The sequence below is a fragment of the Equus przewalskii genome, chromosome 14 (genome assembly GCF_037783145.1).
Source record: "Equus przewalskii isolate Varuska chromosome 14, EquPr2, whole genome shotgun sequence".
NCBI classification, from domain to species: domain Eukaryota; kingdom Metazoa; phylum Chordata; class Mammalia; order Perissodactyla; family Equidae; genus Equus; species Equus przewalskii.
This window is the reverse complement of record NC_091844.1, coordinates 84246258-84262655: the sequence shown is the minus strand read 5'-3', so window position 1 is coordinate 84262655 and position 16398 is coordinate 84246258. Positions and strand designations below refer to the sequence as shown.

General features: G+C 51.0%; 1 long non-coding RNA gene across 1 annotated transcript; it reads right to left on the bottom strand.

Moving 5' to 3' along the window:
- Positions 1 to 676: 676 nt before the first annotated feature.
- On the bottom strand, positions 677 to 8685 carry LOC139075855 (uncharacterized). The gene is made up of 2 exons (XR_011526764.1): positions 8293 to 8685; positions 677 to 3804 (listed from the first exon to the last, which is right to left on the bottom strand). It is a non-coding gene; the product is annotated as an uncharacterized lncRNA (long non-coding RNA).
- Between the last annotated feature and the right edge of the window lie 7713 nt (positions 8686 to 16398).

The window sequence follows — 16398 nt, the reverse complement described above, 5'->3', positions numbered from 1 at the left end:
CACAACCGCTTTATACGAAGCCTGTTGAAGTTGTGTGCCTCAGGCCGCGTTTTCCATCGCTCCGAGGTGAGACAGCCGGGGAGCAGATGCAGATGCAGCTAGGAGAGGCGACAGGAAGCAGATCTGCCCTGAGTATCAGGAGCATCGCACAGAACCTCCTAATGTCAGCGTGGCCCCCAAGTCTTCCTAGTAACGCCCCCTGTTCCCTGGGCCCCGGGAGATGACACCTACATTACTCACTACACAGTTACTCTTGAACTTTATATTCTGCTGTTCCCTTTTCGCACATTGTTCAGAAATAAATGTTGGTGCCCACGTTACATTTTGCTTTTAAATAGCATGCCCAAGAGGAGACACGCCCAGTGCTCTCTGAGCCACACCAGACAGGGTCCAGGCCATTTGCATAAAAGGCAGAAGTTAGAGCTGGGAAAGCTGACAGGTGAGGGCGTGTGGAGACCCACCCGTGCTCCTAGTACCCTCCCCACCGACCACGGGCCGTGAAAGAGTCCCCTAACTGTTCGAAACCAAAGCTGACATCTCTGATAAGCAACTTGTCTCAGATTTTTTGTTCCAAGGACCACTTTCTACTCCTAAAAATTATTGAGCATTCTAAAGAGATTGTGTTCATGTGGGTTGTATTTGAAGGTATTTACTGTGTTAGAGATTAAAACTGAGAAAATTTTTGAATATTTATCAATTTGCATCAAAAAATCACAATAATAAATTCATTACACATTGGCATGAATTTCGCATTTTAAGAAAAACAACTATATTTTCCAAAACGAAAATAACGATGAGCAGAATGGCAAGAGTGCATACTTTTTCCAAGCTCCTGAAGGTCTGAGTTAATAGAAGACAGCTGGATCCTCACACCTGTTTCTGCAGTCCGTCTCTGGCATTATGTTGTTTTAGTTGAGACGCGTGAAGAAAATTCAGCCTCAAACAAATATGTGTTTGGAAAAGAGAGGATGACTTTGTAACAGGCCTTTCAGATCATCGTGGCTATTATCCCTTGATACTGCACCAAAACTCAACACGTGGCAGTTTCTTACAGGTTAGTTGCAATGTGGAATCTGAAACCATATTGATTCATTTTTTAGACACTGCTACATTAAAATCCACTCGCTATTATGCCCTTTGAATAGTTTTTTTGTTTTGTTTTTACCCATTCATGAATTTGCGACATCACGCATTGGCCATTTGGAAAATATTGATTCATTGAGTCACGCAGATCTATGATATGTTGATATATTTCATTATACAATATCCAGAAATCATAGCATTAATATGGCCATTAATCTCATCAGCAAAGTCTGAGAGTATCAGAAAGCTATCAAGCTCACAGTGGTGCATACTAGTTTTCTAAAATTCTAATTTTTGCTTGAAATCTTCAGTTTTATGATGGGCAACAAATACTGTCAGTTATTTTTCTTGAAGTAACAGGCTCACTTTGTTCATTTTCAAGAAAATGTCTGCCAAATACCCAGGTCTGAATAACCTGGTTTGTCAGTCAGTCATTCTTCTAGAAACATCAGGCTGCATGGAAAAGCCTAGATGAGAAACCCAGCCCCTGTCAACGGCCTGCAGGGTCTGGCCACGTGAACAGAGCCTACTCCACACCTCAGAAGTAATTCCACTTAGACGAAGAAATAGCAGTCTTTTCGTGGTGTTCACAAACATTTGTGTTAATGTGTCAAATGAATCAATGGTGATTTTAGAAGAATTGTTATGATCTTTCATGAAATCAAAAATTAGTGAAACCATTTGGGTCATTTAGTGCCTCTTCATTTTTCATGACATTCTAAAAAGTCAATATAATACTTCTTTGGTCCTCGTTATTTTCCTCTGTTGGAGGTACGGCAGAACAGTAAGGGGTAAGGCCATAGACTGGAGCCAGGGTGCTAGAGTTGGAATCCTGGCTCTCTTACTTGTTAGCCACGTGACTAGGACAGGTTAATTAGTTATTTTGTGCCTCAGCAGTGGAATGAGTCGATAATAATGGCATCCACTCGGTGGCTAGTGTGAGGACCAAGTAAGCGCCGACAATGGCGCTCTCACCAGAGGCAGCAGCTATCGCCATGGGTTCGCCACGCCCATCCCTGCCTTGCGCTTTGTGAGAAAGCCTCCGGACTGGCTGGCAGCACGTGGTTCCTGTCCTGGGTGATGGCCAGTCCAGAATCTAGAGAAGTTAAACAACAGGCAGCCCCTCCTGGCTCTCTCCTCCTCCTGTCAGTGGGGGTGACCTGTGAGGAGAGAGGAGGCCCCGACACTGAGCCCTGACGTCTGAGCCCTTCCCTCTGGAAGACTAATGGGACTGGGAGAAGACAGGGCCGGTGGGGGGTGGCGGGGGGGGGACAGAGGGGGCCCCCCAGAACATTGTGCTTCCTCTATAGCTGCCCAAGGTGACCCATGTCATCACCTTCTGATGTGGCCACATGTGATGGGAGTGATCTAAGTGGTACCCACGGGTTCCCATCCAGTAGCCCGAGCAGGAGCAGGGATGACACTGCCTTTAGGGGAAAGCTCCCACAGCAGTGGGCATGGGCTCCACATCCAGAGGAGGGGTGCCCAGCCAGCCCGGCCCAGGCCAGCAGTGAGGGCCTCTCGCGCAGGGTGAGGGACTCTCCCCCTGGGTGAGGACCCACTGTGGAGCAGGGGCAGGCCCTGCCCCACAGGGTACAGTGCCCGGGACAGGCGTCTCAGGAAAGGGCAGCAGGGACGAGGGGAGGCTGCCGACTGGTTCGACCTCAGACTCCCAGAGAGGCTTCTGCAAAGAGCTGTGGAGTCAGCACAGGTGACTCAAACAGGAGGTACCTGCAAAACAGGTAACAACACCGGAGCCAAAACATACCCCGCACAAGGAAAGAGGGGTCCTGTAGACAGGCAAGGCTTGGGGCAGCCAGCGGCCCTCGCTCTCCAGCTGTGAGACCTGTCAGGCATGCTCCTCCCTGTCCTTATCCCACCCCAGGGCTCCCTCATGAGGAGCTTCGGTGACCCCCAACTTGCAGTGACCCTCGACCCAATCTGAATTTCTGTCACAAGACGTCTTTGTCAACATTGCCCACTGCTGTTTTCAAAGTCAGGAACTAAGGAAATGAATGTAACTGAATCAGAAGTAGAGGACACATTTATGGGCTAAATGCTCAAAGGAAGAAGAGGAAGGCGGTGCAGAGGCGAGGGGAGGGCGTAGGCAGGACAGGGACGGAGGGAGGGGGTGGAAGGCCCACTCGTGGAGAGCTCACGGTGTGCCAGGAGCTGCGTCTTCATCATCTCACGTAATCACAAGAAAGTTAAAGCTGAAACGACTGTCTCCCTTAATAGACAACCTAACTAAGGAGATTTGTCACAAGTCACAAAATGACGGGCGCAGTGCACACCTCAAAGCCATTCCTCTCTCCTTTGCACATCCCGCTGCTGAGATTGAGGGATGAGGGAGTGGGAAGATTCTGGAGAAAGTCATTAGGTAAACCCACATTTGCTTGCTAGCTTGTTGTGAGGGTTTCACACAGGTACCCTAAGCACCTGTCGACTGCCATGGGCGACCTTCCGTAGCGAGCAGATGAAGGCTGTGCCAAAAAGAGTCAGGTCAGATGTGACAGGCCGGGCACCCTGCTGGGCTCAGGAGACCGAATTCCAGGGCCTCCAAAGTGCTGGGGACCGTGGCCAAATCACTTAACAGCTGGTTTCTTGGCCCTGTAAAATGGTGAGGGGTGGGCTGGCTCCCACAATCCTCTGAGAGGGGCAGGCAGACTTAGAGACATCAGCAGATGACATCATCACGGTGTTCACCTCACAAACTCCATGCTGCAATGAACGTGAAGAAGTGATCAGTGCTTACAGGTAATATGACTTTCCAACCAAAAATTTATAAAGAAATCACCTAACAATACTAGCATAACTAAGAAGAGAGTTCAATAAGATGGTAGAAGGAGAGCAACATAAAAACTCAATGGCTTTCTACAGAGCAGTAATAATTAGAAAACATTTTTAAAGCTCCCATTCCCATTTATAGCTTATAAAAATAATATATAGGAATAAACCTAACAAGACAAGTGTAAGACCTATGTAAGGAAAATTACCAAATATTGCTTATTAAAGACCCTACTCCTGGGTAGGAAGACTTCATTTTGAAAGACGTCAATTCCCCTCCAAATTAACCTATAAATGCAAAATAAAAATTTATCATGGAGGGGCTGGCCCAGTGGTGTAGTGGTTGGGTTTGTGCACTCTGCTTCAATGGCCTGGGGTTCACAGGTTCAGATCCCAGGTGTGGACCCATACACCTCTCATCAAGCCATGCTGTGGTGGCTTCCCACATACAAAATGAAGGAAGATTAGCACAGATCTTAGCTCAGGGCTAATCTTCCTCAAAAAAAAAAGAAAAGAAAAGCAACCAATTGAAATAAACCCAAATATTTGTCAATAAGAGACTGGCCAAGAGAACTACAAGCAGGTGTCCTGAGGGTTACCACGCATCCTCCTAAAGTCATGAGGTGGATGCGCCCGTATGTACAGACACGAGAAGAGAAAGGCCTGGAAGAGACACCTGAACATGCCTCGGGACTACCTACAGGAGAGAGCGGATCAGGCAGCAGCAGTAGCTGGAAGAGAATTTTGTTCCTTTCCCTCAATGTTCTTCTGAGTTGCTTCTTTCCCTACATGTAGAAGAGCACGTTCATGCATTATTTGTGTAAATATCATCAAGGCGGGGCTTGTAAGTTTGGGCCCAGCAACTGTGAGGCCCCTCCTGAGAGCCTGCAGTCTGTGGTCACAGGTCCTCAGGACCCCCGCCCTGCCATCTGCGTCATCCCCTCTGCCAGAGGTCGATTTTCCACATACTTCATGGAGCTCAAGCTTCAGGCCCCTTACTACCCAGGCCCTTTTAAAATAAATATTCACTTTGTGTACCTAGTATTGTATTTTAAATTTAGTATTTTCATTTTAAAGAGGAGCATAAAAAGTATAAGCTTTGGGGCCACCTCAGTGGCGAAACAGTTAAGTGCACACGTTCTGCTGTGGCAGCCCAGGGTTCGTGGGTTCGGATCCCGGGTGTGGACATGGCACCACTTGGCAAGCCATGCTGTGGTAGGCGTCCCACATATAAAGTGGAGGAAGATGGGCATGGATGTTAGCTCAGGGCCAGTCTTCCTCAGCAAAAAAAGAGGAGGATTGGCAGCAGATGTTAGCTCAGGGCTAATCTTCCTCAAAAAAAAAAAGTATAAGCTTCAAGCCCCACAGATCTGCATCTGCCCCTCCAACTGCTCACACTGGCATCTCAGCCCTCTCCAGGGCGGGACCAATGAGCTCTGTGCTCAGTGACACACGGTAGCTGGATAGTGCTGCTGGGTCCACATCGATGGGGTTACACACAGTTGAGTGGCCATTGCACAGGCCAGCTGGCAAGTCTGCGGCGTAGTGTGACAAGGCAGCCCAGACCTGCGGTCAAAGCCAATTGTTAGCTGGCGTGTGGGTGCCTAGGCCAGGGTCCACATCTTGACAGGGATGCAGTGGTTGCTGGACTTCTTTCCTTCCTCTTCCCTGGTGGAGACTGTCACGGGGAAGATGAGAGGCAGCCCTTTGCAGGTGTGGTGTGTTTCTTGTAATTCTGGCACAAGGGGTCCTGAACACTCAGGGTGGGGGGCGGTGAAATCTCATCACTGGGGGGCGGGGGAGCGGGCTGGCTTCAGAGAGTGTCTCCATCCTCCGTCAGAGGATTTTGCATCTGTGATCGGGAAACTCAGCCACTCGGGGAAGAAGAGCCGAATGCTCTGGATCCTGGAGAGTGACTGCCTTGCTGGGCTAGAGAATGAATGACCTTAGAAGATGAGCTCAGAGCTGGCGCCTGAGAAGAAAGAGTTCACCGGTCAATAGCAGTGACAGCTCACGGCTGGGCCCTGGTCAAAAACTATAGACATCTTGCTGGGCAGCAGTGAGACGCCATTCTCTGGTGAGCCAAGAAGTGAGTGGCACTTCCTCCCGCTACTTGGTTCTTTCCATTCTCATAAGCAGGGGCATTTTTTCTCACTCAAAAGAGATGAGATACAGAAATATCTAAGAAGAGACACACAGAGCCTGGAAAATGCCAGGATGAGGACTCATGTCTGCTCAGGGTGAAGCATTGGTGGGCCAGGCCTTAGCAGATGGGGAGACCTGGGCTACATTTCTCTAGAATAAAAATACTGCCTACACTAATATATCTTCTATTAAAACATTCAGTTGAAAAGGCAGAGTACATGGCACAATCAGACAATCATTGCAGCCCTGCGTGGCATAGAGAAAATTAGGAAGCAACCTAGATGAGCATTGAGGAGAGCCACTGAATAAAATGTGTATATATATATAGGATGGAATTATAGGCAGCCATATAAATGATGCTGTATGGGAAGCTTTATTGATAAGGAAATATGTTTAGAAGATGTTGCCAAATGAAAAAGAAATGTTCTCAAAGACGTACATAGAGTATGATCCAATTTTGGCCAAAGGATATAAAAGGTAGAAATTTATATATAGGCATGAAGACAACAATGGCAGTTGATATTACAAAATATGCACAGCATTCACATCTGAGTGGTGGCATAATGGGCTGCTCTATTTTCTTTTTTTTTTGGATTTTCTACATTGTATATTGTGAACACGTATCAATTTTATGTTCTGGAACAAAATTAACGTTTTCGTTTAATTTTTCAAATCCCATGGAATTGAACCACATTTGTAGTTTACAAACCCTTTTGCATTCAATGATCCCAGGGTGCACGGAGGCCACCTGAGCTGGTATTATTGTCTCTATGGCTGAGGAATTCGGGGTTCAGGCTGATGGGTTCTTGCCTAGAACAGACAGACACCACAGGCTCCAGGGCTCTCTCTTCACTTGGGGAACCAAGAGGGGCACAGAATCCAAGAAGGCCTGGCCCACCGTGTCCCCCCGAGTCTGTGCCCTCCCCTGCCGGGCTGAAGACCCCAGACCAAGGCGCCTTTTCAGCTCCTCTTCAGGCTCCAGCGCCCTGTCATGTCTGTTCTGTTCTGTTGCTGTCTAGTCATGCCGCATCGCCTCAGGGGTCACTGCGTGCCGCAGCACAGCTTCCAGCGGGCACTGTTCTCACCGTGAACAGCCTGGGCTCCCATGGACACCGAGCCCTCCTTCCAGCCTGTTCTGGGCACACCCTCCCCCCGTTGTCCCCCTTGCACTCCTGACCATCTCCGTCCGGGAAGAGTGACGTCCGTGGGTTCAGCCCCAGGCATTCCGGGTCTCTAGAGTCAGACCAGCCCGGGTTAGAGGATCTGGGCCTAGGAAACGCGCTCCTGGGCCAGCTGGCTGGGGCCTGGGGATGGGGACCCCGGGGAGGAGAGAGGCGCCAGTCAGAACCTCGGGAGCTCTCTGGCCCAGCAGCGAGCAGCGTCGTGGGGGGCCTTCCCCACTGAATGAGAGAAGCAGCCTCTGAGGCCCCGGCAGAAACCCGTCCCCTGACCCAGGCCTCAGCCGAGGCAGCAAATGCCAAGGGCTGGGGGACCAGTCAAGCCTGAGCTGCAGCCAGGAACCTGTGGGTCTTGCCAGGCAGGGGTGGAGACTGACGCCATCACCATTTGTCACAACCAACCATCGAGGGGTCCTCCCCAGCGCCCTGTCTCTCCATGCCATCTCACCCTTGTCCACTGACAACGTTGGGCCTGGCCAGCCATGGCACCTTCCAGGTGAAAAGTCTTCAGTGATACTGAGTCCAAACTCCTCCACCAGGCAGTGAAGACGCCCCCTGACCCAGCCAAGTGCTCCAAGCTCGCCCCTACACCCAACCCGGCCCTGGGGCTCCAGTCACCCAGGCCACTGGCTCTGCCCCAAAATCTCTGTGTTCTGCCTGGCAGGCACCTTCACCTCCTCACGGCCCTTCTGCCACATCGCTTCCTGCTGGATCCCTGCTCATCCTTCAAGATTCCCCTAAAATCCCCACCACTTCCTGAAGGGCTTCTCAGACCCAACCCCACCACTGGAATTAACCCAGCCATCCACACGCACTCACGCGTGACTCCAGCTGTGTCTCCACAGCACTCGAAGCTTCTACCACAGTCTGCCTGTGTCCATCTGGTTCTCCCACCCTGACCTCTGAAGGGCGGGGACCACGTCTTATTCATCTTCACGTCTCACCACCCCACCCTCCATCTCCTCCTAGCACAGGACCCACAACGTACACAGTAGGCACTCTGTGAAGCCTTGTTATATTGAAACAAATGCATGACCAGCTATAGATTCTACTTCTAATCTAGCAAAAAGGAAGAGCCGTTTGCTACAAAGAAACTCACTATTGAGTGAAATGTTCTCGGAGGATCCCAGACCACGCAATTCTTCGATGCTCTAAGCTCCTCGTGGAATTTTTTTGAAATCTCCTTCAGTTCTTGAAGAGACCTTGACCTTTCAACCGTGGGCGGTGCATAGATTCTGCCCTTCCGAATATATGCAGTGGTTTCCCATCTTGCCCAGTCACCCAAGGCACAAAGTCAACCCCATTTTGAAAACCAGCCCGGAAGGAAGAAGACCCCTCGCTAAAACTTGCTGGGAGGGGCTTGCTTACTTCCCATGACCGTAAATTGTAGGCAAGCCATCCGAACCACTGTGCCGTGAGTGTCTAAACAGACAACCTGTCACCATAGCAACACTCACATCTGTCATTACCTCCGAGAGAGAGAACACCTTTTAAAGGAAATCTACTGAGCAACATGTCATGTTAACTTCCCTGCTTCTTACCTATTCTCTCAGGAATCTAGGCCTGAGCACCCAGGGGTAAACAGTGCCTCCGTGAACAACCTAGAAGGCACTGCCACAGCCAAACGTGGCCTCCTCCTCGACCTGCCCCCACCTGTCCTTGGATGAGTCAGGTCCTGGAGCGTCCCCAGAGCCACAGTCTGCTGGCTCGGCACACAGGGCAGTTACACAGCCAGTTGTTATAAAAATAATAGCTGCTGCTTGGGTGATTTGCATGCATAATCTCACTTAATCCTCAGGACAGCCTACGCAGCAGGCGTTACCCCAACCTCTCCATGAGGAGCCGGCCTGGTTCCAGTGCCAGCCCCAGGAGCTCCGGCCCTCCTCCGTGCCGCCTGGTAACTGTTGTGACAACACGGGTCATGCCTGGCTCTCAACATGCCATCCGTGCACTGTGGATCTGAGCATTTTCCCAACAACCCAGAAAGAAGGATTTTTTTTTTTAGGGGCCCAGGCTGCCCCTCTCTGAGCCCAAGAAGATGACTGGGGACCTGTCCTGCTCAGCTTTGGAATGAATTCCAGCCTCTTCCACTTGCTGAAAATCTCCCCAAGCAGCATGCCCATTATCCGGGTCATCGTTCTGCCAGATCTTACATGGGACTTCTCTGTGTGTTTGAAGGGCTCGAGGACTCGGGAAGCACAGGGGAGACTTTCCTGCGCAGGAATCACCTGTGGGTCTGGTTAAAACACAGGTGCTGATTGGGTGGGTCGGGGTGGGGCCTGAGAGTCTGCATGTCCCACCAGCTACCAGGGGAGGCTGCTGGTCCTCCATCCCCTCTCTTTAGAAGAAAGGATGCATTGTAAGAAGATGAGGTGTTGCCCGCAGGACAAACCAGGACTATCGCAGGCTGCATGTTTCTAAGGAGGCCTTCGAGAAGGGGAGGGAACCTGGCTGGGGAGGCTGACTCTGGCCTTCAGGAGACTGACTCACCCCCGGAGGCCCTCTCGGGCTCTAAGCTCACTGCTGGTAGCAGCATGTCTGCTCCACTTCTGATTCCCCAGTGCCCAGTACCTGGAAAATGCCCGATGCCCCATAAATGTTGAGTGGATAAAGGAAAGAAGGGAAGGAGGGAGGGAGGGGAGGGAAGAAGGAGAAAAGGAAGGAAGAGAGGGAGGGAGGGAGAGAGGGTCTGACATCAAAGAAGACTGAGAAATGACCTATGTTTATAAAATTATGGAACGCTCACCCTTGTCTAAGATAGGCACAGAATAGCTATTCCACGCTAATGGATTAACTGATAGAAAGAACTCAGGCTTCTTTATAAAGTTTTATGCATTTCTGTGGCCCCACAGGGTCTCGAACCCTACCTTGCATATATTACGTCAAACTTCTAGAACCAAAGAAACTTCTGGATATTTGAAAGATGGAATTTTAGGGGCTGGTTAATTTTATATGTCAACTTGCCTGGGCCACAGTACCCAGATATATGGTCAAACATTAGTCTGGATGTTCCTAAGGGGATGTTTTTGGATGAGACTGACGTTTAAATCAGTGGACTTTGAGTAAAGGAGATTGCCCTCTATCATGTGGGTGGGCCTCGTCTAATCAGGTGAAGCCCTGGGTAGAACAAAGACTGACCTCCGCCAAGCAAAAGGGCTGCCAGCATATGGCCGTCAGACTTGAGCTGAATCACCACCTCTTCCCTGGCTCTCTAGGCTGCCAGGCTATCCTGCAGACTTTGGACTTGCCAGTCTCCTTCATCATGGGAGCCAATTCCTTAAAATATCTTTCTCTCTACATATATATACACATCTACTGGGTTCTGTTCTCTGCAGAAACCTGACTAATACGGGGGCAAAAAAAGAGACTACATGTTGTAGCAGATGATACACACTGCTTGTCCCAAAGGATACTGAAGTATGACTCCCAGACTCGAACAGAGGCTGAATATTCTCGTGCTGATGAACCAGCAGTCCGAGGACCTCTATGAACCCAGGGGAGCACGGAGCTACGCCTTCAAACAGTGGTTGTCAAACTCGGGTGTGTCTATAAGTCCACAGATGTCCTGTTAAAAGTGCGTCTGCCAGCCACCCCCCAGAGACCCTGATGCAGAAATTCTGTGGATTCCTATCTAAACCCTAGCACCCTCCTCTAACCCCAAACCACACTTGGAGCACCAGCATCCAATAGCTTTCCTGGGAGGGATGGCCTCCGTCAGAACCAGGAGACCAACCTATTCTAAAAGACTAACGTGAGCTCTGCTCTTTTTCTATACCTTAAACTATCAGCCAGACCATATGAAACCATATGGGACCATCTTCGACATATAAAAATGGCAATTTTGTATAGTTACCCTAACACACCTAATTGTGCCTCATTTTTAAAATCATACTGAATAAAGCCCATGTAATAGCCACAGTCCTCTCTCTTGCAGGTCCTCTGGAGCATCCCCCATCTCACCATGCCATCTTCAGCAGTGGAGGTCTGGCACTGGGAAAGACTGGGCACACTGCGTGGGCCTTGGGCGAGTCACTCCGCCTCCCAAGCTGGCTTCCTCGTCCACGAAGCACCGGTGAGAACAGCACTGCCTTCTCAGGGCTGAGGCAGGACTCAGAGGGGGCAACATTGCAAGCACTCCATGAAGCGCCCCTCTCATTTCACACGTGCAGCTACAAGGGGTCAGCTACAAGGGGTCAGCACTGTTTCCACCGAGGCCTCATTCTTTGCTGGAAGACGCCGCAGAAAGAGCCCTAACCCTGGTTTCCTGAGCCACACAGGCTGCTGGAAGCTCTAGGGCCTGGGGCCAGTGCAGAGGCCCTCTGCTCAAGCGCCTCCCCAGTGTTTACAGACCCTCCAGCCGCAAGAAGTCAAAGGCAAGATGGGCAGGGCCACGCCAACCGTCTTCCCGGTGCCTGATGTGAGGCCATGAGAGCGGGTGATGAGCAAATGAAGACAGGAGGAAAGAGGGGAAGGAGAGAGGAAAGGAAGGAGGAAGCGTTTTGTCCCTGGCCCGATTTCCCAATAACCACCCCTTCCAGGTCACCCGCCAGTCTTTGTGTCTGCCAACCACCTCCCATCTGAGGCCACCACCCTAAGGCCAGCTCCTCTCCCACAGAGGAGCTAGCTCCCACCACCCCTTTCCTGGTGTTGCTGACAACCCACCTATGACCCATGGCTAGTGCCACCAAGGTGAACCTGACCTGGCCCCCTCCTCTTTGGGCCCCACCTCTCCCAGCCTGCACAATCTGTGGATCCTCAGCCTGGAAACCAGCCCGGGGGTCCAGCCTGGGAGCAGGCTCCCTTGCCCTTCAGCTGCTGCACCTGCCCTGTCCGTCCAAAGCCCTGGGCTGCACAGAGGGGCCTGAAAGGGGCAGAGAGTGTGGCACTGCCAAATGGCCTCTGTGCCCTCCCTAGGCTGCGCGTGGTGACCTGGGGTCCTCCAGCCTTGTCCTCCTCACTGGCCTCAGGAGCCTCACAGGTCCCCATGCAAATGTGCCTCCAGCGTGGTGAGCCTGCGCTGCATTCCTGGACACATTCTCCTCCCTCACAGCCAGGGACCTCATTCTGGACCCCGCCAGGAACCGTCACGAAGAGCCCCAGAGAAGCCGCATAGGGAGAGAGAGGGGGAGGAGAGAAGGGGCTGAAGACCGGGTCCCAGGAAAGAGGCCACCCTGTGGACAAGGCCAGGGACAACTTGGAGACGGCCCAGCCCTCTAAGGAGTACTCTAAGGAGCTGAGAATACAACACTTTGCAACTTCAATTAACCACTGTTAAAAGTGGCAAATATTTGTAAACAGCATCCTTACAGAAGACTTCCCTTTGGTTTTGTTTAATAATTACTATTTAGAGAAAGTCACGACCTTACACACACACACAGCAGATGCTGCATTTGAATAGTGTTCCTGAGGAAATTCAAGTAATGGAGAAAAGAATCAACTGAGTTCTTCCAAAAAATTGGCTTAAATGTCGTCGGAGGGACTTCCGGAGCTCGCCTCCGGTGGACCCGCCCTCAGTGCAAAGGTGGGGTTCTGCAGCCGTGGTTGATCCATTCAGTCTGCTTTGCTTTCATGAAACAGAGGCTGAGCCGGGGTTCCTTCACTCCTGAGTTTACTCATTCCCCGGGACCACAAAGGCAAACTGCGTGCAGGGACAGATCCACAGTAAGGAGGGAGCAGAGCAGAGGGAGCCGTGGCCCCAGCACCTTGAGGCCATTGTTTTTCACGCTTCTGAGCACCACGGGTTTCTCTCTCCATTGAGGACTACAAAGCAAACGGGCTCAAGGGTGCTTCATTTCCCACCCCACAGCCTAAAAGATAGGGCGCTATCCCCCGTTTGGGTTCCAGAAGGCCCTCAAGTCTGGGGTGGCCAGCTCATTGCTGACCTGGGGCCAGGGGCCTCGGGGGCCTTCGAAGCCTGGGTCTGTTAGAGAGGCCAAACGGCCCTGCAGCCAGGCGCTGTGCATTCAGAGCTGGCTTACAGAGCAGCCGCAGGACCCGAATTCACGGGCACAAAAAGTCATTGGCAGCGCTCGGCAACGCGGGCCGGGCAGGCAGACTTTCTCACCGCCAGACAATGCTCGCTCGACATCGCGCGACTGCTAAGAAGCACAACATTTCATTAAACAAATCAAGTATGGATTTGGTAGCTTTAGCTTCTATAGACATGCGAGGCTTTTGGGGGCGGAAGGAGCGCTGGCAGCTTAAACCCTAATCCTTCACACAGCCCACAATGTAGCCGTAAACCCTGAAAGAAATTAGACCAGGTTTAAGTGAAATGACAGCCAAGAGAACCGAGCATTATTATGCCTCACTTTTGTTCCCTCCCTTGTTTTCCTTTTTTTTACCCCACTTCTAATTTATGCTATATTCATATATTTTTATACCCTTATAAGCCATCTGAAATCCTTTCTCGAACAACGAAATAGATGAAATGAAATGAGATGCAGTGAAATGAAATGAAATGAACGATAAGCTGTCAGATTGTCGCCTGACTGAGGAGGAGATCAGAGCCCCAGTGTGTGGTCCCTGCACACGTCCCTTGGGGAGCACGTCCCCAGCAGGGCCCCGTGAGAATGGGCAGTCTGGACACGAGCCTCCTGGGTCCCCGCAGAAGCAGCCATGTTAAGGTTTTTAAAGGGTTTCAGCTTCGGTGCCTCCCAGCCCCAAGAGATGTGTTTCTGCTGTGTCAAAGGACCAGCAGCATCAGAATTTCCTAACGTGTGAAAATACACCCCAAAACTAACATACACGTTCTCAGGCTCCCCTGAATCAAAGTCTCTGGGGGGATGGGACCAAGGACCTGCACTTTCACCAGGTAACCCCCAGCTCTGTTAAGACTTGAGTGCCACGGCCCTGGAAACATCAGGCGTCCGCGGCCTCTACACATGATGTCCAGGCCCTCCCAGCTGCTGGCAGCGGCTGCCCCATCCCCTAGGGCCATCCCTCCCTGACACCGGCTCCCCCTCCAAGCTGTGGCCACATGGCGCCCCACTTCCTGGCCTTGCCTGAAGCCCTCCTCCCCACGGCACCAGGGACACCATGGAGCCCCACTGGCTCCCGGGCCAGTCCGCCCCCCAGCCCCCCAGCAACCGCCTAGCCTCATGTTGGCCTTCGCTGAGCCTCAGGCAGGGTACATGGCAAGCAAATGTTTGTTGAACAAACAGATGGATCTTTATCATTTTCCTCCAGGAACTCACTCACCCCAAACACACAGCTTGTGACAAAACAAAGCCCAAGCAGAGCTCTTACTCGACCACGGTTTGGAAGTTGTGGGCATTTCCACGTCTCTGAGCCTGGTCCCCACCATTCCTCTCCTCTCTCCCTGACCAAACATGACTTAAGTTCCAGCCTCAGCTCAAATGCTGCCTCCCCTAGGAAGCCTTCTTTGATTTCCTTTTATTTGTTCAACAAATCTTTCCTGAGTATCCACCCTGGGTCAGGCACTTTACTGGGCTGAGAACAAGCAGAGGACAGGCAGAAGTGGTCCCTGCCTGGACCCTCGAAGGGGCAGGTAAACGCCACAGTGACTCACGGCCACAGGGATTCGCTGCCCCAGTGTCTCTGCCAGAGCTCTCTTCTCAGCGCTCTTGTTTTACTCCTACTCTTTACAATTAAATATCACACACACACGACACACACGCGCGCACACCCTCTAAGAAACAATGAAGGCTGAGTCTGCTCATTCACCTGGACACTTACAGAGAAAATTTCCTCCAGAAAGACTTTCTGATTAAACAAAGAAAGAAACCAGCCCCAAAGCAGGGGAAGGTAGGTAAGGCTGAAAATGAAAACCAACACCCATTAAAACCGCCATGAGATACCACCACACGCCTGTTAGAACAGCCAGAATCCAGACACTGACAGCACCAAATGCTGGTGAGGATGTGGAGCAGCAGGAACTCCGTCCCCTGCTGGGGGGAAGCCAGATGCAGCCACTTTGGAAGACAGCATGCTGGTTTCTTACAAAAATAAACATGCTCTTACCCTGTGATCCTGTGCTCCTTCGTATTTACACAAAGGTGTTAAAAACTTACGTCCACACAAAACATGCACACGGTTGTTTACAGCAGCTTAATTCAGAACTGCCAAAACTTGGAAGCAACCCGGATATCCTTCCCTGGGTGATGGATAAATAAACTGTGGTACATCCAGACAATGGAATATTATTCAGCACGAAAAGAAATGAGCTATCAAGTCATGAAAATACATGGAGGAACTCAAATGCATATTCTTAAGTGAGAGAAGCCAATCTGGGAAGGCTGCATCCTGTATGATTCCAGCTATATGACTTTCTGGAAAAGGCAAAACTATGGAGACAAAAAGGTCGGTGGTTGCCAAGGGTGAGGAGGAGACAGAGGAGGTTGCACGGAGGATTGTCGGGCAGGGAAACTACTCTGGATGACACCATAATGATGGACATATGTCCTTACCCATTTGTCCAAACCCACAGAACGGGCAACGCCAAGAGTGAACCCTAACATAAACTATGGACTTTGGTGATTATGATGTGTCCGTGTGGGTTCATTGATTGTGACAAATGTCCCACTCTGGTGGGGGATGTTGATAATGGGGGAGGCTGTGCATGTGTCGGGGCAGGAGTATATGGGAGTCTCTGTACCTTCCTCTCAATTTTGCTGTGAACCTAAAACTACTCTAAAAAATAAAGCCTTAAAAAATGTTTTTAAAAAAGAACACCCATAAAAGCAGTAGTCACTCTTTGCCTTACTCTTACTAGTGACAAAATCAAGGTCCCCAGCTATAAGCCTCAGAGCTGGGAGCACGGCAGCTGCATCTGGCTCTGAGCCCACACCCTGCTCGGCACCAGCCTGCCTGCGATGGGGCAGCTGGGCCCCAAGCTGGCCTCCCCAGGGCTGACTCTAGCCAAACACAGCACGGGGTCCCAGGGCGGGTCAGGCCAGCTGCCTGCACCCACTGGGGACATGAGGAGACAGGAACTGCTGAGGGCCCTGGCATGCACAGCTCAGGGAGGCACCGGCCAGCAGCCTCCAAGGCCAGAGCAAGAAAAGGGGATGACACAGGCCCTGGGGCCGACTGCCTGGACACAAATGCCTCTTACCAGTTCTGTGACTTTGAGCATGTTACTTGGCTTTTTCGTGCCTCTGTTTCCCCGTCAGTAAAATGGGGAGGGCGATAATCATGCTCTCGACGTTATAAGATTGCTGTGCCATTTAAGTGAGGTGACAAC